At 42.1% G+C, this 24,139-nt stretch overlaps 1 protein-coding gene across 2 annotated transcripts in view; it reads left to right on the top strand.

The window, feature by feature from the left end:
* The window catches only part of FBLN1 (fibulin 1), a 129,408-nt gene that overhangs the window by 89,546 nt on the left and 15,723 nt on the right, over positions 1-24,139 (top strand). The window lies entirely within an intron of this gene.

Below are 24,139 nucleotides of genomic sequence, written 5' to 3'. Positions count from 1 at the left end.
AATTGTAATCTGTGTTCCAAGATAATTCACCAGTGCTGTAACTTTGAACACAGATTGACCATTTATGAAGGTTATGATTATTTTTAGTTTCATAAATGCAAAATAGGTAGGCAGAGATTAAATGTTGGTCTGACTAGTAATATGCAGCTTTCTGTCTAGGTTCTATTACCTCAACTGGTTTAAGTGAATGCCTGCATGTATGCAGTGTTGCTTTTGGGTTGGTATAAGAAGGATACACAGAATCATTTAATTTAAAGGAATTAATACATTGAACATGCAGGAACTCATAGGATCCATTCATGCCTTGAAGCATGAGATTTGATTAGCTCTATTTTACAATTTATTTATTTATGAAAACATATTGTTCTTTTAGTGTTTGTGGGCCAGATTCTGCTTGTAGACTGTAAGTAAAATCCTTTCTAGAACTCTGTGCATATTGAAATCCTGAAATGGGTCTTTTGAGTCAAATTAAGAACCACACTTAGCGTGGTCTGTAGGTGGCACTGTTGCACTACAGAAACCTGAAGAGGCTCTCTTAATCTTAGATCACTGCAGAAAAACAAGCAGTTAAGATTGCATCTCAGGGCCTTGTTACACAGTAATTTTGGGCAGCTCTTGGAGCTCTTAACCCTTGGACTGTCTGCACATTTACACCTTAAAATGGTTTTAAGCACTTGTTACATGGCTCAAAGTTACACCACTCCAGGGCAGGATTACCTCTCATCTGCACAGCCCAGCTCCTGTTTCATTAAGGTCTGGCCACTCTCCACAGATGTACGCCCAAGTTGAAGTCCTCCAATATCCCAGGATCTCTCTTGCATTTCCACCCATAGAACAGGATAGCAACCTGTCCTGACTCATCAGCTCTGTAGTGGGAACTTACAGCTACAGCTCCTACTTTTGTCTGTACTTACCAGGCCTCTAATGGAAAGTGCCAGCTGTTCAAGTGCGGGAGAGTCAGAGAAGGTTTCTAGACTAAAGGTGTGACTGTTCCAAACTCCAAGTTAGCACTAACACCAATCAACATTAGTGCGGCGCACACTGTAAGGTATAACAAGGCCCTTAGTCCTTATCAAAAAGAAAGAGACAACCAAATGCAGATTGCCTGTTAAGATTACAGCTTCCAGGAATTGTTTTGATTATTTAAAAATTTTAATTAAAAAAAAAAAAAGAATATAAACAGACCACTCTGGAGCTATAGGTGGAGGTGGCTGTGGAAGGAGTAGGCACACAAGATATTGAGATTAGCATTATTAGCAGAGTAATCTGGACTGGAAAATGATACAATAAATTACTAAGTCAGTAATGTCAGGGAAATCAGGAAGGCAATGACATGAAACCTGAATAAGATGCCATGGAGAAGAAGAAGCCAATGGAGGGATTGAGAGGGTGAGAGTTGGAGGAGGAGAGGGTAATACATGGTCTGTCAACAGGCCAGGAAGGTGATTGTATTTTACCTAAATGGAATGACAGTTAATATGGGTATAAGAGAGTTAGGCAATAGGGGTGTGTGAAGCAGACCCTATTTGATTCAGATTCGGATTTGGCCCGAATCAGAGACAGTGATTTGATTTGCTGATTCGGATCACTGTACCTGATTCAATTTGGCCAAATCCAAATCTGAAGATTCGATGCTGATTCAGAGAATCAGTGATTTGGACATAGACATGGCTTTAAAAGTTTTTTCTACGTACCTTGAGGTACCAGCATGGCTTGTGAATGCTGCAGTGCTGGGGTTGATGAAGCATTCCACAGGAGTGCTGGCTAGCCCTCCACGTGCTTGGTGGCGAACCCAGAAGTGGGCTGGAAGTACTTCCGGCCCATTTCCGGGTCCACTGGGGAGCATGCCGGGTGGCCCCCCAGGTTGCCCCCCCAGACCCAGAAGGCACCAGTCACTGAGCTGGGGGTGTCCTGCGCACTCCCCAATGGACCCAGAAGTGCTTCTGGTTCACTTCCGGGTCTGCTGCCAAGCATGCTGGGGAGCCCCCCACGCTCCTGTGGAACACCCCATGTGCCACAGCATGGCAGCATTCACAAGCTGCCTGCTACCTATAGGTATGTAGAAAACACATTTAAAGCTGTGTCTACGTCCGAATCACCGAATCTTTTTGAATCTCTCCGAATCTATTTGGAGGGTTTCAGTTTGATTCAGAAAGATTAAAGGTCCTCTAATTTGACTTGGATTTGGAGATTCGGCCACCAAATTGGGCCAAATCTCCGCTGAATCAAATCAGGGACCAAAGTTTCACATGGCCCTATTAGGCAGCTACAATATTCAGGGTGTATATTGGGGTGGGCAAAATGTGGCCCACTGGGCCATTCTGTCTGGCCCATGAGGCTCCTAAAAAATGTAGAAAATTAGTATTTATCTTCTCCTAGCTGTCTGTCATGCGGCCCTTGATGGCTTGCCAAAACTCAGTAAGCAGCCCTCCACCCGAAATAATTGACTGCCCCTGATGTAGATGATGTGGGCTTGCCTGAGAACTTATCTAGCATAAATAGAACAGAAAGACTATTCAAAATGTTGTGTAGAGGAAGTGGTGAAATACGGATTGCTTTTTGGCTTGAGTTTAGATCCCAAAGTCACAGAAAAGTCTGGGGAAGAATGATAATGAGTTTGAATTCAGCAATAACAGAATAGTAGGGAATGAAGAGGGATCTGGAGAACGAGTTGGTTGTTCACCCATTGTGAATTTGAGTTGATGGTGAGACTTCCAGGAGGAGACCTGAGTGAAGCTGATGATAGTGTAGGATTGGATGAAGGAAGACCAGTCAAGTAGTAGGCTTTGTGATGTCAGCGTAGAGGTGTACAACCAGGTGATGATGGCTGGGGGGAGGATGTAGAGACAGACCAAAAAAGAAAAGACTAGAAAAGAAAGCACTGTGTGGTGGACCTGCCAAAGGAAAATGTAAAGAGAACAGCAGGATGCATTAAGATGGACAATGAAGGAATAGCCAGAAAGGTAGTGGGAGCTGGGGAAGGGACAGCAGAGAAGCCAAAGAGGTGAGTTTGGAGTGTAGGCTCTGAAAACTGGCTGGGGGGAAGGAATCTATACATGTGAAGAGCTGGTTCAAGTAGGGTGGAAAGGAAAGAAGCCAGAGTGATGGGGCAGATTCCTAGATATGTATCAACTTTCATACTAGTAGCAGAAAGAGAGTATCATACAGGTAGTTGCTTCCAATACTATTACTCCTATTCACGTCTGAAGAGTAAACCAAGGACTATACTTTTCCTGTTTCAGAAAGTATTGTAGAGTCCCTGCTGCCAGACATGGTTACCACTTCAGCCTTGTACAGAATCTACAAGATATTTCTAATGACTCTACCTTATTTCTGAAGCTGGGGAAGAAGGAAACAGAAGCTTACGCCCAGCTTGTTATTTTAGAAACCTTTTATAGATTTTTTGCTGCATACCTCTTTAGCTAGCTGTCATTGAAAAAAGAAGAATGCATTTTCAACCTGGAAAAAATGTTCTATTAATGCTGAAGGAATTATCTGATACTACAAAGGTTTTTTCCTTGGTTCCGCATTCATTTTCTTAGGTAAATTTCAGGTTTTTTAAAAAGTTCTCAATGCAGTTTAGTATTATTGTTTGACTTGTATCTTTATGATCAGATTTGATTCAGGACTAAGTTTATTCTTGAATTTCAAATACAAATGTTACTTCTCTGAGCAATAGTTGTCTTGAAATAAATACATATATAGAATTTGAACTGGGTAGATTAAAAGGTTATTTTTAGAGGATATCTTGTTGGTATTTGAACATACAAATTTCAATTAGCATTTTTATAGTGGGATACTAACTAGCTGTGATTGTACAAATGTGTGGTTTGCCTAGGACACCAACTATAAGCCTATAGGTTAATATAATGCATTACTATATAATATTTTTAAGTTGTGCAACCATATACCACTAGAAAAACATTTAAAGGATTTGATCTTTGGTCTGACATGCAGAGCCAGAAGTATCATTTTCAATGCAATTACATGCCTTATTGTGTGTTAATGCTTGATTAGTCCAGCAGATAGAATACCATGATATTTGTAAGATGAGTGCCTCTTTTGCACAAACAAAAGGTATAATTCTCCTCTCACATCAGTTCTGTTGCAATTGTAGTTCCATTAACCTGAGCAGTATCATTCCTTATATATAGCAATATCCATACCTTGTCTTTATACTGTATTTCAGGGTGTGAATCTTCAACTGTTCCTTAGTGACCTTGCACTGGCTTTTTGGCTGTTACTAAACTCTGTCCATCCTGGTGTCATGAATGATATTACAGTATCATTATTAACTGAATTTCAGAGGGAAAAAGCAGACAGAGTTTTTAAAAACGGTCAAAACCTCAGTGGAACAAGTGGCGTAAAATTGTGTTGGTTATTCAGGTTGTAGACGTATTGGTCTAGAGGAAAAGATGATCAGGACTCGTAAGTAGAGATCATAACTTTTATTAGACCAATAAGATTTTTACAAAAAAAAATTCTTTAATGGCAAGCTTTCGGACACAAACACACTTCATTGGGCATTGGAAAAAAGATTGTAAAAGTTCTCCTGGGCAGAAATGAAAGCTCATATTTCGTAGGATTTCACAGAGGAGTCAATAGATGGAAAACTCTGGGCAGTCAGTTCATAGCTGATAAAATTGTGTATGCATGTGATATACTGTACTGGGTTTTGGGACTATCCTTCTTTAACATGCTTCTGGTTCTGTGGGTCATGTATAATCTGTATATCTCAAGCTTGTGGTAGTAACTTTTTATAGTCTGTCACCCCATCCTGTGTGTACGATACAGCTAAATTCTCTGTGGGTTGGGTCACAGGCCTATAATGGAAGAGGCCTGGGATGCGGTGTGAATTTTGAAACAAGATCTATTCTGAGACCCCAAACAAGTTACTTTATCTTTTTCTGTGCTTCTGTTTCTCACCTGTCTTTTGTCTCTTGTCTTTCTACCTTTGGGCCAGGGACTACCTCTTACTATGTGTCTGTGTCCAGTGCCTAACACAATGGGGTCCCATATTAATATAGGGTACTTGGCACTACTGCACTAATGCAAATAGTAATAACCTTCCTCAAGCTCCTTTCCTTCGATAAAAGTGGGCATCTATACATGTGCTCTGGGGTGGAGGTGGGGGGGGTACTTTAATTAGAGGGGTTTTCAGAGCCGCTCTAATTAAAGCGCCTCTAGCATCACATGTAATTAGCATGCGTCAAAGCAGAGCTCTGTCACGTGTAGAGGTGCCCACTGAGCCCACGTATAAGCATGTTCATGAAAGAAAGTTTGGCCAGTAGCAGCAGGGGATGATTTGGTATACATTGACCCTTTTCCTTGTGAAAAGTTCATCAAACAAAAAGTTCATAATAAGCATTTTCCATCGTGACTACAGCGTTACCAGCCTGATGTGATAATGATGCAATGCAGTACAAAACTTCAATAGTCCAGCCACGTATAACAAGCATACAAAACTATGGAGAATGCAGTATAAATGGAAGACCCTGTCTTTTTCAGCTTCTCTGTTCTTCTGTTTTTGCTTATTTCCATCCAGGCTCACTCCTTTCACAGAAACAATCCCCTAGGCAGAGTCTTTTTTTTTTTAATATATATATATATATTTCATGCCTTGTCTGTAGCTACATAATCAAGAATAGGTTGCCTAGAAGCCATTTTGTAAAGTGGATCTTAGCTATATTGTCTGAACCTGCCCTCTCAGAGGACTGATGACTGCACTAATCAGGAGTTAAAACATTTCAACACCTGCCCCTCCTTCTGTCTCCCCCCTCCCAAAAAAGTGTCAAGCTGGAGGGCTTTTCTGGAAACAAGCAAGACAGTCTGGTAGGAACTGAATTTCCATTTCATACCTTAGATGCTGTAGGGGTTTCCCCAGCAAACATTATTTTCCTGCTCACATTAAATATTCTACCTAGTGCCACATTTTACTCTTCTGTGTTGAACAGTGGTTAGTTAATAAAACCCTCTTTGATGATCAGTGTACTTCCAGATCCCTCCCTGAGAAGATGTGACACAACAAAAACATGAATGCATATGATCCTTTGCTAAAGAATTTGTAAATCAAACACAGAGACTGATCAAACTGTAACATAGTCTGGTGAAAGAGTATGAAACATAACATGAATTCAAAAGCTTGCTTATTTGAGGGAAACTGAATGGCTTAGAAGGCTGATAATGGGTAAAGAAGTTTTCACCACTGCAGATCACTGGTTTGAATTATGTCCTATACACAAACAGCATGGTATTTCTATTAATTTTTAAGCAATGTGCTAATGCCTGGCAGTTTAGATTATGTAAATGAACAGATGTGGTCCAGTCTGGACCTTTATGCATTAAAAAGTACCCTGACTGCATGTTGATTCTCTTCTCATTTATGCCAGTACACATCAATAGTTGCCCCACTGAAAGTAATGGAATCGCACAGAAATAAGTGATGTCAGGAAATGTACCTTTGCCACTGAGTCATGGTGTGGCTTCAGCACTGTGAGGCACTTAGCTCCTGTTTGTAAAGCATTCAGGGTGCATTTCATCTGAGGGCCTTGAAGTGCAAAGAATGTTTATTAATTAATCATCATCTGCTATGACTGAATTTTTATGTCTGCTGCTGTGACCTGTTCCTGCAAGAGCTTCTACAGCTCATAAAAACTATATCGAGAAGATAATAGGCTCTAGACAAATCATACATTTTTCCCAACATGATGCCCAGATGCCATGCCTCACTTCAATAAAAAAACCATTATATTTAGAAGGGTTAAATGTGGTGTATTGACCCTTTACTTCAATCTTATTTGGAGAATTTGGTCAGGGATTAGCACGCATTATGATTTAGAAAGCTTCGTTCTTCAGAAATTCTGCTAACAATACCAACAGAGCTATTGTCCCTTAGGTGATGATTGACTGGCTGTGTAAGGGCTTTCACATCAAATCCTCAAGATTAGATGCCTTCTCTTCCTTGGTAAATGAAATCACACAGTCATGTCATGCTGTGTGCCCTAATGTGGCTCGTAGCCAAGAAATGCTTCGGGTTACAATAATTAATTGCCTTGGTGACATGGATAGCCCACATCTGTATTGGAGTTTAGCTGAAACTGAATAACATGGTGCAGAGATAGGGAGAGCTAAATTTCACTCAGAAAACTGGAAATTGCACACAGATACTTAGGTACTGTAGTAAGGGACATCAATAATATATATGACATTTCAAATTAAACAAGAGGAGTGTTGTTTTTCATTGTGTTCCATGGAGTTAGGTGTACTTACTTAAACATACAATCTTGAAACTTTCCACAGCTTTTTGTAGCAGCTCAAGAACTAAGGGTAGGTACAGATGTTACACTAATGCACTTTAAGCATGCAGAAAGTGCTTTCCAGCTATAACAGAACAGACATTCATAGTAGGTAAAGTGCTTTAAAAATTGCAGATCCCACTCTAAGTTAACTCTGGATGGATGTGTACTAAGCTAAAGCACTTTCTGTTATGGTGCTTTATCAAACATTTGCACCTGATCCTGCTGAGGGTTAACTTAGACTGTGATTGCCACCATCCTAGGTGGCATTGTGCAGGGCTGCTCTAGCCTTGGGCAGAATTTGTTTGCTCTGTTTGTGAACCAGACTGGCTCTGTCCCCTCGGTTGTCATTGACCCAAGTCAGTAACAGTCTATGGTCCTAGTTCTATGTGCAGCCTGCCTGGGGGATTGGGGGGAAGGCGGGGTTTCTGTTTCTGCAGCCTTCCAAGCCCTGAAGTGTGACACACCCAGCCAGCAGGGTGCTACAAGGGAAGGAATTCAGGGTCTCTTTCCTGGCAGCTACTGCCAGAGTTGCTCCTCTCCCCAGTCCTGGTCCCCTGCCAGCTGGTAACTTTCAGCAGCAGCTGACAGGAGAGAGGGGGTGAAAGGATGCCCTGTTGTGAGGGCCTCCGCACAGCTTGCTGGCACAATAGTCGGGTGGGCAGGTCCACATGACACAGGGGCTCCTCCTGCCAGCCACAGTTCCCAGCATGGTGAAAAGCCAGAGCAGCCCTGCACTGCATGTTTCTGGCTACAGCAGCCAGTTTGCTTGGGAAGGGGGGAATAGAGCCCCCTTCCTGCCTCCAGATTTTCACTGTAGCCAGGGGAGGAAAGGAGCCCCCCTGCTGCAAGGTCCCCCCCCCCCACAACAGCTTACTTGCTTAGCAGTCAGTGGGGCTCACCCAGGTCCACACAGCATGAAGGCTTCCTTTCCCCCCACCCAGCCCCAGTTTCTGGTGCATCAAAATGCAAGGCTGGGCAGCTCTGCTGCAGCTGCTGACTGCTGATGCCAAGAGGCTGGGCCAGGGTGAAAGGGAGCATCCTACACTGCAAAGGTCCCCTAACTGCTTGCTAGCTTGGGTCTTGGGGGGTGGGGGCTGGGCCTGCACACTGAGGGTCTCCTTCCACCCTGGCCTCAGTTCTCTGCATGGGAAAATGCTGGGTGAGCCCCTCCTGCAGCTGCTGGCTTCTGCTTTCAAGAGGCCCCCTGTTTCAGGCACTGAGCCTGGCCCCCCAAAGACCCGAACTAACAAGCTGGGGGTGAGGGGCTCTGTTTCTCCCACCCTAGCCTCTTGACAGCAATAGCCAGCAACTGCAGGAAGTGCAGCCTGTCCCAACACTTTACTGCACTGGGACCTGGGGCCACAAGGGGAGCACCCCCACTGCAAGGATATGGCCTGGCCTGGCCCTCCACAAAAACCTGGGAGGTGTGTGGGAGCATCCCCCACCTGCTGGCCTTAGCCAGTATAGGCAGGCACCAAGCCACCTGCACCAAACAGCACATGTCTGTTGGGTTGGAACATGCCATAACTTATAGCAATTTAAGTAAAGTGCCATAGTTAGAGTGCTTTCCGCCAGGGGCTTTTTGAACATCTGTACTTAGCAGAATTACAGAAAACCCACAAAAACAAAACAGAAGAATTAATCAAAAAATTAGAACCAAGGGTTTAAAATATAAATGCTGTGAAATATTTGTGTGTTCAGGAAGGTATGTAATTCTCATTAAAGAATGAGAGATCTTGATGTTATCAGATGTGAAAACCTTTCCACGGTATTAGCCCTGAGGCAAACCAAAGTTCTAAATGCTGTTTGCGTTTGCCAAAAACAAGATCAGGGTGCATCTTTCTGAAATTACTAGGTAACCTGTGTAAAGCTTGCAACATAAGTAAACTAGCCAAACCTCACTAGAATCAACAGGTTGTTTTGCATTATTTTATAATACCTAGGTTACATGTGATCTAATGTGACAGATACATCTTGGGAAATATTTAGCATTAGCTTCTAGCTAAAATGGTATAAATTCCACACCACCTATTTCTGTTGAAAAATCACAATTTTTTGTTGCAATTAGAGCTTTTCAAAGGCTCCCAAGTGCTAGTAAGATTAACTTTTCAGGAACAATGGAAGTGTGGCATATATAAAAATTACATCCCAAATTCTTGACTCATTGAATTCAGCCATCTAGCAAGATTATTTTTGAAAATCAAGAATTTGCCTAAGCATGACATCTTGATTGTTGTTTTTTTCTGAATCAATAAAGTAAATTCTTTCTGACTAGAAATTGTTAATACTATACTTTATAATATATCTTCACAACATTAGGAACTGTTCTACTGCAACCTTCGGAAGAGTTTAGATAAAAGTATTTGATCAGACTTGAAGATTGCATTTATAAATCATTAATAAAGGGTTAATAATAGATTAATAGATGTAAGCATGAGTTGTACATGGTGATAAGCATAGAAGCCACAGTTATATGCCACTTGCTGTTTTTTTTTTGTCAATAGCATTTTATACCAATTAATTAGACATTTATTATACCTTTATTAACTATTTAGAAATAGAACTTTCATTTAAAATGTTACCATGTATTTCTCTCAGAGACTACACGGTTACTAAATGTAGACTAGTGATTCTTAACCAGGGTGCCTTCAGATCATTTCAAGGATGTCTTGGGGTGCCAGACAACGGTAACACTGTTAGGCTTACAAACATAATTTGCCAGATGAACCCAGAGATTTCAAATAGAAATCCATAGTTATGGTCTTTCTGAGTTATTTGCAATAAAAAAATGCTACTATTCTTGATTCTGTGGTTAAAAAAAAAGTGAAAACTAAGAGTTGGCATTTTCCAAGGGGTATCTCAAGTCTATCCAAGGGTGCTTTGAACCTGAAAAGGTTGGAAACATTGGTCTAGACCTTCAGAAACAAGGAAATTAACCGTAATGGTGGCAATCTATGAAAAAGGTGATCACACCAGAAAGTATGAGCCAGAGCAGTAGGCAAGGGTGAAGGATTGCATTTTTATATGGTCATTCTCCTACCTCAAAACCTATAGAGATGCACATTGCTAATTAGGGCTGTCCTGGGTGGGGGAGGGATGAATTAGGGCAACCGCCCCAGACCCCACACTTTGCAGGCCCCACACTTCACAGTGTGGCACGGAGCTGGGCGGAGTGGTGGCTCCATGTCCAGCCTCTTTCTACCCTCCACTGCTGCTAATGCTGCCAATGGCAGCAGCAGCTTCCTGAGGTCCAGGGCCCATGGGATCAGAGAGGGGTGGGGCTCCACATGGGCTGATTTGCCCCAGGCCCCACACCCTGCTTAGGTCACCTCTGTTGCTAGTTATGGGTGAAAACTTCTCATTGCTTACTTATATCGAAAGTGAGCTGTAGAGTAAGAGAAAAGCCACGTTAAGTTCACAGACATACAATGCATTTTTTGGCTAATTTTTTTCTGTGCTGGGAAGGAACTATTGCACAAAAGGTAATTATAACAATTTCACAGGATGAGAATCTGAGCTGTTACAATGTAGTTGTATTGCTACGGAATCACACAGATGTAAAAGTGTAGCAAAATCATTTTGACTTTAGCTCTGTTTTATTTGTGGACTAAGTTGGGGGTATTTAACTTACTCATCTTGCTACAGGATCCTTCAGACATAACATTTTCAGTGCTACAGTTGTTGCACATTTCCAATCAGCAGTTTCTCTTCCCCTTAAAAACCAACTAAAACATATGTTTGTCCATACCCTAAAGTACAGTGCTTTCCAAGTCTACTCACTGTTCGTGATTGTGCCTAAAGATACAATCTGTCTTGCAGGATACAGGCATTTCCCAGATTATGGTAATATCTGCTTTTTCCACAATATTCAAGTTTTTTTTTATTGTGAAGAGGCTAAAAGATCCATTTCATTTTCTTGTCATTTAAATGGAATTTATCTACATTTCCCTTGAATGTCCTTTAGAAAATGAAATATCTTGAAGGTAATCGTCACTGGAGGCATCAAACCAGACACACAAAGTAGCTTAGCAGATAACATTAATCCTTGAGGTACCACATTTGACATGCATAGGAGTCAGACAATTCATTAATCAAAGTACAAAACACTGAAATAGGTTTCCTTTTGCTTTTAAGTGTAAGACCCTTACAGCATTGTGGATTAGGCCTTCATTCTTGTGGGCTGGTGTATTCTGAATATTTCAAAACATAATGAGACTTGGAGGACTTTTGTAGATAGCTAGATATAGTAGCACAGACTCCATGCTCATGTAAACTTGGTTCTTAGAAATGTCTCTGAACCATAAATATCTGTGGAATCTTGTTCTCCTGGTCCTACAAGAGGTAACAGGTATATGTACGGATCTACCTATGTTTTGGTGAGTAAAAGGGATTTTACAGGCTGCTTATGGTGTGTGGAGCTGATTCTGCTGCCTTCTTGTGATGAGCCCTTCCTTCACCACTGATTAGCCAAAAGTACTGTCTGTTGTGCAGCCCTGCCCCTCATCACTGATTGGCCAAGAGTGCTGTCAATTGTGTGGCCACATCCCTCACCTCTGATTGACTGCTCCCCATTGTGCTAGCAGCTTCCCCCCTCAGTGGGCTGCAAGTGTTTGATTTTTAGTAAGTTTTATTTTTGATTTTGCATATTTTGCAGACAATGCCCATTTCTGTGGTTTCTATGAAAGCATGAATTAAGCATGTCCCTAGCTAAAGGTTTTTTGCTATTTCAGAGCTTGAGCTAGAGGGCATTATCTAAGGAATCCTGAGCAGGATTGTAGATATAAGACAAGGGTTTTTTTTACCCATGCTGATTGGACAGGCTGGGAGAGCTTGTTGATTTGAGTCAATAGAGTAATTAGGATGTAATAATGTGGAAAAGTTGCTTTAACCAGATCAGTACTATGAAACCGATTATAATTCTGTTTAAAGACTATTCTCTTGAGTTCCCTGAAAGTCATCTGTTAAAACATGGTATTAAGTGAAATAGTAACAACTACTGCACCATGAAGGGAATTGAGGTTGGTTGGTTTTAACCCAGCCAAAAAGAAGTCAGAAGTATCGCTGTAGGGAGAGATAACTGGAACAGTAGGCTTCCATAGGCAAATTCAGTCTTTAAATTTAACATATTTACTTGTCAGATGACATACATTTTGATGACTTTTCTGGATGAGGGGGTTACTTACTCTTCCAGAGAAAACAATTAAATATGTCTTTATGCACAGCTAGCCCTCACAGTCTCAGTTCTTATAGCTCCTGTAGCTAAATGATTACACTCCCCAGACACTCCACTCTTCTACCTCCATCCCATGCTCTCTCTCTCTCACACACACACACACACACACACACACGCACACAAAAGTATCCAATCTCAGCAGTAAATAAGAGGATAAGAAGAGTTATTGCCGTCTGTAACTTCCCATGCCTTTCTCCTGAACGTTGCGCATGTGGACTCTTTAAGAATCTCACTGTGGCTTCTTGGGCTGCACAGCCAGGCTAGTGGGAGTGGCCTTGGGTCAGATCCCCAGGGGTCTTGCCTGCCACATCTTTGATGTTAGGGGGTTTTAAATTAGGAGGACAATGTCTAGTCCTGTCCCCCTGGTTCTTTCCCTTGGCCTTCCTCATGACCACCACTTCTTGGGGCTCCACCTTCCCTACACCCTGCCTAATGCCAACCATGATTTTGCTTGTTGGGGCCGATGTTCAGGCCCTCCCCAGCACTCAGTCCCTTGAGGCTGTGGTTGTTGACCACCGATGTAGTTAATGACTTGCACTCTTCGTGGCCCCTCTGGTCTATGTGGAGCTGGGTTCTACCCAGACTGCTGCCTCCCTTGATACGTCACTGATTCCCTGATTTTGATACCTGCTCCTGGCTGTTCGGTTCAGGGTCCCATCCTCATTGCGTCTGTCACCATCCTAGGCTCTGGCCCGTGATGGGTACGCCGGCAGCTCCTTGGGCCCATGCTGGCCTGGTATTCCCTCCATGCTCCCTTCCTGAGGGAACCACCAAGGTTCCTCCTGCTACACACCGTCTGTCTGCTCTGACCCTTCTGGGCCAGCCAGAGACACTCTTTCTGGTTCCCCTGGCTCCCTTCTGGGGAGCCTTTTCTGCCAGCTCCAGCTGCCTGCCCAGCCAATCATCCTTGGTATGCTTTTATAAAGCATGCTTAAGGAGACGCAGGAGCCATTTTTGGCTCCTCCTGGCTCCACTGCGGGTTTTTTCTTTGATCTTTGACCGCAGCAGCTCCAGTCACTGCAGTTTCACTTTTGCCGCAAACAGCTGTCGGCGTGGCATCCTGCTGCCTCTCCTCTTCTCTCGGTAAGTTTTCCTTACACCCTCATTCATCATCTAATTCACACTTAGAGAAATTAATGGATCAATCTGGATCAACCAAATGTTTTCTTTGTCCAATGTTTCACCAACTGCTGAACAGTCTTTCCCACTGTGGATTCTGACCATGAGGTAGGGTGGGTAGGCAATTGGGTCAGTGTTGAGGAATATGAGGTGCAATAGCTGAGATGCAGGAAAGTGAGACAGGGCTGCTAATGTGCGTGTGACTCTTCTATGAAATGTGTAATGCATTGTCAGCCCTGAGCACAGGAAGCACTACTGAAGTATGGGGAGCACTAATGTCAGTTTTGATGTCAGGGCTACGGATACCAAGCTAAGTAGCTTTTTCCCCTACATTTTTAACCAGCTCCCTATTACCCCAGGCTTCTTTGGATGTGATCAGAACTAGCAGCTTGGCTAGGTCTGCCCTCTGAAAAGCCTCCAAAAATTTACTAGAGGGAAGCCACTACCATTGTGTGACTGTTAGCTTTGCCTTTTTGCCAACTTTAGTTAAAGTTCTCACTCTGTCTTTATGGTGTCTTTACATAGTGAAAATGACCACTAGCAAATGTGCTTAAGGACCCATATGTCATCCAACAACATTCAGTGTAACAGTATGCATTCTCAATGTATGCTGCGCTCTAACTGATTGCTTATCATCTCATAATTTATATTAGACTGAAGGTGAGATCCCCTACCCACTCTATTCAGTAAAAAAGAACAAGTCCGGATTATGGTGTTTGTTAGTTTAACATATTCAGAAAGTAGTTTATTCTTCTTTTCACCTCGTTTCTTTTTTCTTCTCCTTTAGTGCCTCCATGATTCCATGCTAGTTTATCTCAAATAGTTTCTAAGCACCAGTGAGTTATGACATTCAACAATATAACAGAAACTATAGGCATTTTTTGTCAAAACAAGCCCTTAATCTTCACCAAAACTTGGTTACTGTCAGTGGACTAGATTAGTGACATCATGTAAAATGAAGTGTGAAATTTTATTCATGTCAAGAAGTTGCACTTCCAGAGGATTTGATGGAGAACAAAAGGATCCTTCTTTCTATTAAGTTACCAGATGAGAGAAAACAGCTGCAAAGTGGAAAAAAAGTACAAATGATTTCTACTTTTATTCTTATTGGTTAGTGTTCTGTGACCACAGAAAATGATTGCCTTAGAACAGCAACAGGAATTGGCAGTCATGTATACAAAGAACAGTGTATACCACAGCATTTTTACAAGTGATGAGAGAAAAGGAGGCTTTATGGATATTATCAATACAAAGTTTGTTGTATGAGTGGATGGAAACTTTAGGTACGTTTTGTGGGGATTAATCATATACTTTTGGTAAATTCTGCTTAATTTTGTTCTTCTTGTGTCACGTATTTAAAACTAGTGTAACCTGTGCTGGCATGCTAAGGCTGGGTGATGCACTGGATTTTTAGTCCGCAGGGTACTAGTAGTCCTGAGAGCCCCTCAGGCAGACTACTGACTGAGGTGTCCCATGGAGAAGTATGTGCCTCACCTTCGTCACCCAGGAATTCACTCTGAACCTGATGAACATGTTATCCTTTATTATAAGCAACCAATTTATATACAGAAAAATAAACAAAAACACAATAACAATAGTTAATAATAAAACTAACAATTTAGATAAAATTAACAACTACAACATTAGGTGAATGATTCCAGCACGCTGGGTGGTCCCACTTATGTTAAACAAGCTCAATAATTAAATTCACTTTGTTATAACCCTTTAAAACAGTTTCCCCCTATAGACCAATTGATTTCCTTCTGGTCACAATCCACTTCCCATAACAATAAACAGCAACACAGCTGTAACTATGACCCACCACTGGATGGCAGAGGTGAGGCTTCTGCTGCTCCAGTGGTCTCCTTTAATCCTTCCTTGTAACACAGTGAAACAGGCTCTGAATAGCTGGTGCATGTAACAGGCTACCTTTTGCTTCCTTTATTGGCAGATTGTTCTCTTAAGCTGTTTCCTTCTGGAGATGCACTTACTGCAAACACTAGTGACTAGGTGCCCCTTCACACACCCATGCTGGTTTGTTTTCTCTCAGCCCATTCACTCTTGGGGCTGTCTCCCCCTCCCAGCACATCCACGCATAGGCAGAGGTTTCCCTCCGCAGGTCTTTGTGGCTGAAGCCTTCCCAGCTTGGATTTCATCCCAGCATCTCAGTTAGACAACTCATAGCCTGGTTATTAACCCGGTAAGGGCTCTGCTGCTTCTACTAGCCCCAGCAAGCCTACCAGCCTTGCTTACCAACCCCTCCCTACTCTTTCCCTTGCACTTGTGTCCCTGGTTGCACAGCTCCAAAGCCAGTGGGGAATCAGCTTCTCACAGGATGACATGGGCTCTCCTCTGTCCTGATGCAAGTTTCAGCTCAGTCTCCCCTGGCTTGGGCTGTGTCTGTGCCCCCTCTCTCCAGGGCTGGAGTCTGCTTCTCTCAGCTTCTCTTCTTGTTTTACTGTTGTTTCCTTTATCTTTTCCTTCCTTCATCTTTTATGGCTCAGTAGCAGCCAGTCAGAGCCCCTAGTTTGCAATGTGGACTCTGGTTACAATTCAAACGCTCCTATAAAAAGCATGCACTGTGCACTGCATACCCTCCTATCTGGTAAAGTTTATATACCCTCTGCAAAGTTTTGCTGGCCTTCTCTGACAGAGCTCTTAAGCACAGCCCACCCACTTGGCCTGCAGCCATTACACTAGTGTCATTCAAACGCAAGACATACATGTCTTGGGTTTATACTTCTTTTTCTTCAAAAGAGAAGAGAACAGAAATTATCCCCTCAGTAGGCTTCAAATAATCTCTTTTCAGTGTTTATGAAAATGAGCTTCTTGCTGTGCTTTACCCTCTGCCAATGAACTGGGACTCTAACTTTTCTCTAGAGCAAATTCTAGCCCATCTTTTTGCTTATGAGGGAAGAATCACCACAGGACAAGTCCAGTAGGTATAGTTCCTACTGGTATCCTGGTAAGTGTGGGAAATTAAAAGAAGAGAAATCAGATTATATTAACAATCTTTTATAGAAACAGGATGTTGGCTGCCATGGTCCCTTTGCTTTCCCTGTGGCAGGTTAGGGATTATGTCTTATGTTGTGTCAGGGTTGATGGTAGTTTTATAAAGAGTTTAGATTCTGGATATGTATAGGATGGTTTGGATAGGGATGATCCTGCCTCAGGTAGGGGGTTGGATTAGATGATTTACAGAGGTCCCTTGCAGACATACTTCTCTCTGATTCTGTGATGTTAAGATAAAAAAAAGAAATTAGAAACTTTAGATATTTGAAAATGCTCCTAAAGTGCAATGGCCAGTGATTTTAACTTTATGACTGAAACACTCAGGTCTTGATGCTGAGACTGCAGCAAAGCTCAAAAGGAGCTGCTGGTCACTTCAACAAGCATAGGATCAAATCTATATGTAGTGGTGATTACTACAGCTTGCTTCTTCAGATAAATGTGCAGTTCCATTGCCCATTTTTTTTCATTAGGTAATTGAGGGCAACAGAGAGAGAGGATGGATTGACAATTAGAAAAGTGATCCTCAGGCAGGGTACCACAAGATCCTTTTAAGAGTACTGCATAGGACTTCTATGAAATTAACACTGTTAGGTGTGCAAACACCTATGCATATGCCAAGATGTGGCCTCCAACCAGGGGCCTCATTCCACCTAGATCAGCCTCTTACCTTTGTCTGCCACCTACCCAACAGACTAGTCAGGCCATGCAAAGCTAGCAAGAAACCTCCATCCAGGCCTAGCCTTCTACCCACTTCCTGCTGGCAGAATGGCCAGTTATGGTCAACTGACCTTTCATTCTTTCCCATATAAACCCTTTACTCAAAAAAGTGTCTGGGTAACAGGGTTAACTTCTACTCTGACTGCTTTGCTGTTCCTTATGGCTTGTGCTTCTGGCTGCTCTCCACTCAGTCTCCTGGCTACCCAGCCCAGGTTGTCCACTGATTCCGTGCTCGGTCTGATCCTTCGGCTTAGTTACTCAGCTCATCTATAGACCCTGTTCTCCACTTAATCTCCTGGCTACCTGACAAGGCTTGCTCTCTGACTCCATGCTCCTCCTGACCCTCTGGCATCCTGACTTGGCTTGTTCCAGGCCATTCTGAGACTAACCTCCTAACTTCCTGACCCAGCCCTTACTTGAATTCTGCTCACTCCTCCCAGCTTTGATCAGTCCCTCAAACCCCAAGTAACCACCAGACCTGGTCACTCAGACCCTGAGGTGTCCAACAAGAATCTATGGTATCAAAAGCATTCTGACCTGTTATAGGCTTTTTTAATTCTTTGCAACAGAAGAATTGCTCTGTTATTTTTTCTATAGTCTAAAAAAGAGTAAAAGCTATGAGCTGGCATTTTTCAAGGAATGCCTTGAGTCTGTAAAGGTTGAGAACCCTTTGGTTAGGAGACCTGATCTAGGATTCATGGGGTCTGGGTTCAGAGCTTCCTGTGTTATATGCTTTTTAAGGGAGGAAATGTGCATGTGTATAGAAGACAGCAAGTTGAGGCCCTAATGGTTCTTGGCTCTGATTATGGACGCTTTTTTAATACAAAGGATGAAGGACATTTAACCACGCAGAGAGAAAGTAACCACCAAAACTAAGGTGACACTGTGATATTCAAATTTAACTGAAATATGTACATGATAAATAAGAACAATTAATGACTGGATAAACCATTTGTTTAAAAGGTAGACAAATAAATAACTACTTGTTGTTGTTCTTTAACCTATCTTTATAAAGTCATGTTGGCCTACATTTAATGACCCTTGCCTGAAAGGAGTCTGGATTTCCTAGAGCCAAATGCTAATGTAATATAATCTCAGGATCTATGGATTATAGACCTGAATGAGTTAATGTAATAACAAAAGAATCTCTGAAGTTCAAGATGGAACTTACTAGCAAATCAGCTGCATAATACAAAAATACAAGTAGAAACCAGACGTGGAGAGTGAACTGCCTGAGGGTCTAACATTTTTTCGGGAGGGGAAATGTAATTATATCTTAGAGAGGTATGAACAAGCCAAGGAATACCTGCAGCTCCTGATTACAATAATAGTAATTCTGATGAGAGTATCTGGAGGATTAACAATACCAGTGCCACTGTCTTATCCGGAATTCTGTTAAGTAATATTTCAGTATTTCAGTATGAGTTGCTCTATGGTTGTTATTTGTACAGTACTGATTTGAAAATGAGCATTATGAATTATTTACATTAGTGCCATCAGTATGTGGACTTGACGAGACAAACTTCTGCACTTAAGTTGTTTATAATATAGACAGAATCAAGGTACAAATAAAGAGGAGAGAAAGGAAACAGCCTGAAGATAAAGTCATTGAGCATTCTTACTAATGGAGCATCTCTTGCTAATTCCATACATGTACTAGTTCACTTATTTATATGAGAGTAACTGAAAAATTTTAAGGGGTCAAGCATCAGATGGATTGTTAGTGGTGAAAAGCCAGATGGAAGTAAGCATCTAGAAGGGATTAGTGGAGGATAAATAGTCTGCTTGGTATGGTAAAAGAGACTGTTGCAGTTGTAGGGAATGGGCTAAAAATAAAATAGAATTGCTAGAGTGAAAAGGAGTGTTGTTAGAGCCTTTAACAATAATGTCCTCTTGTCAGGTAATAGCCTAATCTATAGAAGTACAATATTGCCCTAATGTGATTTGTGTGTGCTATAGCTCAGGAGGTGTGGGGTGTGATTAACTGGCAATTGTAGATGTGGCATCCCCCTTCACAAAAATGTACTTGGCCAACACCAGTGTTCTTGATAGAAATAGAATGAGGTCTGTTGAAACAGCCATTCACCCACTGACATCACAAAAGCTGTTTTCTCTTCACTGATTCACTGTATTTTACCTGTGGGCCTAGTTTTAACCTGTCTGTATGGCTATAGCTTTTTGCTGTTCGGAATATATAAATTATTTTTTATGTATGTTACCAAACTTTCATGGATAATCAGCTTACATTGAGATGTTAATCTCAAAAAGCATGCTCTTTAGTTGTGAATGTAAATGAACTAAAATATTTTATGGAACTGAAATGTGGCTAAATATTCCATATTCAAGTTAATGTTCATTCCTGACTCTTGTGACTGGTTGTTGCATGAAGCCAGGTCAAAAACCTTGCTATACCTTATGATGACAGCATTTCGCACTGGCTGTCTGCTCCACTGTAGTTTTTGCTGTGGAGTCACTCTAAACAGTCTTTTATTGGAGTGGCATGTCCTTCTGTTTGGAGTGGCTGTGGAGCTTGGGAGTGCTATCTTGATCTGACTATGAACAGATTGCTTTGCTGGCTCTGTAGTAGGTTTGTCTGCCTTACAATCCAGCCTATATTGCTACAGTAGCATTTCACACATAGAGCAATCCAGCCTATATTGCTACAGTGGCATTTCACACATAGAGAAAGAAATTTCAGCACCTCTGAAATTAGTGGCAAAACTTCCATTGGTGCTACAGGAGCAGGATTTCACCTGGAATGTTTGGCTGATTAAACTGGACTTTATCTCTGATTTCTGTGAGCAGAGATAATATTATAAAAATTAATATACAGGTTTGGCAAATTGAAGGTTCCCTCTTCCAACACAGTATTGCAAACAGTGGATACTTAGGATCAAAAGACCACTTTTTCTCTGGAATGTCAGCTCGGACAATGAGGTTCAGCTGTATAAAGCAGTAGAAAAAAGCGAGCTGTAGGTGGATTCACCATACGTTGTGACCATAACACTAAGAGCATTCCCAGTTTGCAGACCACTCCATTGGCCTTCCCATAATGAATAGCCTAATCCTGAGTCAGATGCTCTTGGTGCTCATTAGAGTGTAGCTACTTCCTTACAGACTTCAGTGATATCCATAGAATGCAACCCAGAAAAATGGAATTGAATACTTGAAAGTGTGTGCCTCTTAGCAATTTCATGCAAGAAGCCTGGGGCATGGCTATACATGGATCTATGAAGACTGACTTGCACTGTAGTTAATACAGGATATGGGCCTATTAACCTATGCAATTGTATTTGATCTCCCCACCCTCCCGGCCCAAAGGGTTCTACATGGCACACTTCTGTATTTCAGAAAAGAGGGACTGTGGGAGCCATCCCTTATTCATATAGACTCGTCCACCTTTCCATTGTAGAACTGCTTCTGTCTTGTTCACAGAAAGTTCTGTGTGGTGGCAGCATCTGGGAGTGCTTTATTTAGTTTTTCAAACCGTGTTCAGAGTAACATAGTAGTTTTACTGGCATTCCGTAGCAGTAGCTCATGGGGCAGCTTGGGCCACTCTGAGAATGCTGGGCCAGATCCTGATCTCCATTACTCCCACACTTTTTCTGAGTGTCTGCATTGCTACTGAATGATACTGAATTTACACTGGAATAATGGAGATTAGAAACAGGCTGCTTAATTTCTACATTTCCTGACTTCTGAGTATGTTTAAAATTGTAACCTTTACGTTACTCTAAAGTGTTTTTATTCTTAATATTAATATTCAGCTAAAAATGCTGAGAGTTGCCAGACCACAAATCTTTCATTTGCCAAAATGCATAGTGAAACAATATGTATGGGCAAGCAGTGCAGTGACTGATAAATCTACTTAATTTAGAAACAGTTGTAAGTTCTATACGTGGCATCTAGGAGTGAATTCTCTGATGAAAGCTTTTGCAGCGGTGATTGATGATAATAGTCAAATATGTGTATATTAAATAGTTAAGCAAATTGTTTCTGGATTAGTTATTCATCCTTATGCAAAGTAGGCATTGAAGTCCTATACTTACGGTTGCATATATGGGAAGAATTCTGATTCACTGGCTCATTGCACAGGTGTAAGTGAACACAAAAAGCAGAGGTCTGTGGACAATTGGCCACTTATGAAGTTCTAAGAAAAAGGTTGTATGTTACAGTTCATGATCTGTAGCATTTTTTTAAAAAGGAAACTTCCTTTTTGTAGCAGAATTACTGGAATTTGGATAAAAGAATAGTCGTTGGCCTCCAAGGCCACATAATAAGGACTTCACACCTTTGTTCCATGGCTGTCATCTGTTTGTTGAAGGAAAAGGATAAATTATTCTGCATGTCACTTAACACCAAGAAGAAAATGGAAGCCCTTGATGAGTAGCTGTTACCAGTAGCTATACAGCAGGTGTCCCTGGTACACAAGTGCATCCCGTGTATTATTTTACAGTTAGTTGTTTTTTTTGACACAGAATATAATAATGTGGAACATCAGGGAAATCGATCTGTAAATCAGAGGTCAAGTAGCTACAGTTTCATCTGTCACTTAAAGGAAGCCTGTTCAAGTACATCGTTCTGTGTATTTGTTGGCTGGGGTGGAGGGAAGTGGCTGTTCACTTTTAATTCTGTTTTGTTATTATGGTGGGGCACATAATGCATAGTATAGGAAAGATCTCATTCTTTTTAGCTCTACAACTCTAACTAGGCTGTTAATTTTTATTTTTATTTGTCCATAGAGTACCAAATTCCAGCCAAGGTCAACAGCCAATCTCAAGAGAGAATTGCTAATAAGTGCAGTATTCATCTCTTGATCAGTTATTAGCAGAGAGCCTGGTTTCCTCTGTTTAAAAAAAATCAAAATTTTCTGATTAAAAACCTCCAAATCTGTATTTTTCCATGATCAAAATGAAACACCACTATATATTGTCGGGGTAACCAAATGAATCGGGCCCCAAGGTCACGGTGGGCCGGGGTGGCGATTGGAACACGAACGGGTGGGATTAGCGGCGGCGGAGTCTGAGTGGCACAGAAGCGTATGGTTTCAAAATAAGATGGGTTTATTTACTCACGCTTTGAGGCAGAGGCACAATTCTTTCTTCAGTTAGAGTTATTAACACGAACAACAAAGGGGTCTGTTGACCCACGAGGTTCACAGTGAGCCCTTGCTTTCTACCCCCGAGGGATAGGTGCGGCTGCCCACTGCTAGTACCAGGGCTGGTCAACAGCTCATATAGGGAAACACAACACAACGAAAACTGTAACGTGGTGAAACGAAGAATAGAGAACAATATGGTGTGACGCTAGTTCAGTGTTGGACAACGGGATGGTCAAAGCAGGAAACCGAAGTCGAAAGCCAGGTAAGTGGAAGACGAAGCTGAAGTCAAAGTGGTAAGGATGATCCGGAATCGAAGTCAAGGTGAAAGCCGTAAACAGTCAAGTAACAAAAGGAACCAGTCCGAGGAAAAGTAATGAAGAAGTAAATCGCTGTATGAAGTATGAAAAGAACCAGGGGATTGGATCCCGGCCTCTCAATCTGTCTCACAGTCCCTGCCTAGGCAGCCTCTGCTTGCAGACAGAGCACGGTCTCTCCAAACTCCTACACCGACGATCACTAACAAAACTCACTAACTCCAACTCCAAACACCCACCAACTCTCTGAACGCCCCGCTGGGTGGGGCTAACAAACCTTATATAGCAGCCAGTGGCCAATCAGGCTGCTATTCTCTTAGAAACTTCCAGAGCGGTTACCTCATTGAGTTTTAAACTGAGCATGTGTTAGATCTAGCTCTGTGAAGTAACTGTGCATGAGTAAAACTGAAAAGTAGGTCAGTGCTGATTGACAGTTCCTGAGATCGCCCAGGGGGCACGTGCTGGGCACACTGTGGAAATTTCCATAGCCTTGCCTGTCTTCTTTGCGCATGTCAATTCCAGCTCTTCTGCGTTGGCAGCATACATTTAAGATTTTTTCCGTGACATATATATATAGGTATCAGTTGAACACAATGTTTTATTGATATATTTACATTTTAAAGGAATTTGGAAGTCTATCAGTGCCTCAATCATTATAATAAAATACATTCTAATATAGTTTGGCATTTGATTTTTTTTTTTTTATCACGGAAAGTCAGAGCTCCTCTTGCCCCCTTCATGGACCAGGATATGGGTCTGGCTGTGGCTGATCCTTTGACATAAATGCCTGAAGTCACTTATAAGGTTTCTCTTTAAAAATGCCATAAAGATGAGGGTTATGTACCTTCCTTGGCACTTCGGGGAGCCATGAGGAAAAAAAAGCCTTGTGGAGCACTGGATGCTTTATCTCCAGTATTGCAGGCAATATGAATATGTGAAGCAACACACAAGCTCTTCCCTTTATCATCTTGTTTCCATGCTATTGGGGTTTGGGGGCAGATTGAGTGCACCCTGTGCCCACACATGCTGCTAGTCAACATAGCTGTTGTAAGCTAGGATGCTAGGAAGGTGTTGGCAGGGGTGCTTAGAGTTGGGGCTGGTGTGTCTCACAGAATATCAGATATCAGCCCTGTGTGTGTTTGGGGGGGGCAGAGCAAACTCCTTGGGTGTGTTTTTTGAGGTCTCTTTGTGTGTGAGGCAGGGGACCCTGGTGGGGGGATGTAGGGAGGAGGGCAGGGGTCTGTGATAGGAGTGTGGGGTGAGGCAGGGGCCCCTTGAGGGGGTGGAAGGGCAGGGACCCCTGAAAGGGGCATGTGTAGGAGGGGAGGGCAGGGGAGGAGGCAAG

Source organism: Crocodylus porosus, unplaced genomic scaffold (assembly GCF_001723895.1).
Source record: "Crocodylus porosus isolate Cpor-Errol unplaced genomic scaffold, CroPor_comp1, whole genome shotgun sequence".
In the NCBI taxonomy this organism is placed as follows: domain Eukaryota; kingdom Metazoa; phylum Chordata; order Crocodylia; family Crocodylidae; genus Crocodylus; species Crocodylus porosus.
This window is presented reverse-complemented; position numbering and strand designations above follow the sequence as displayed.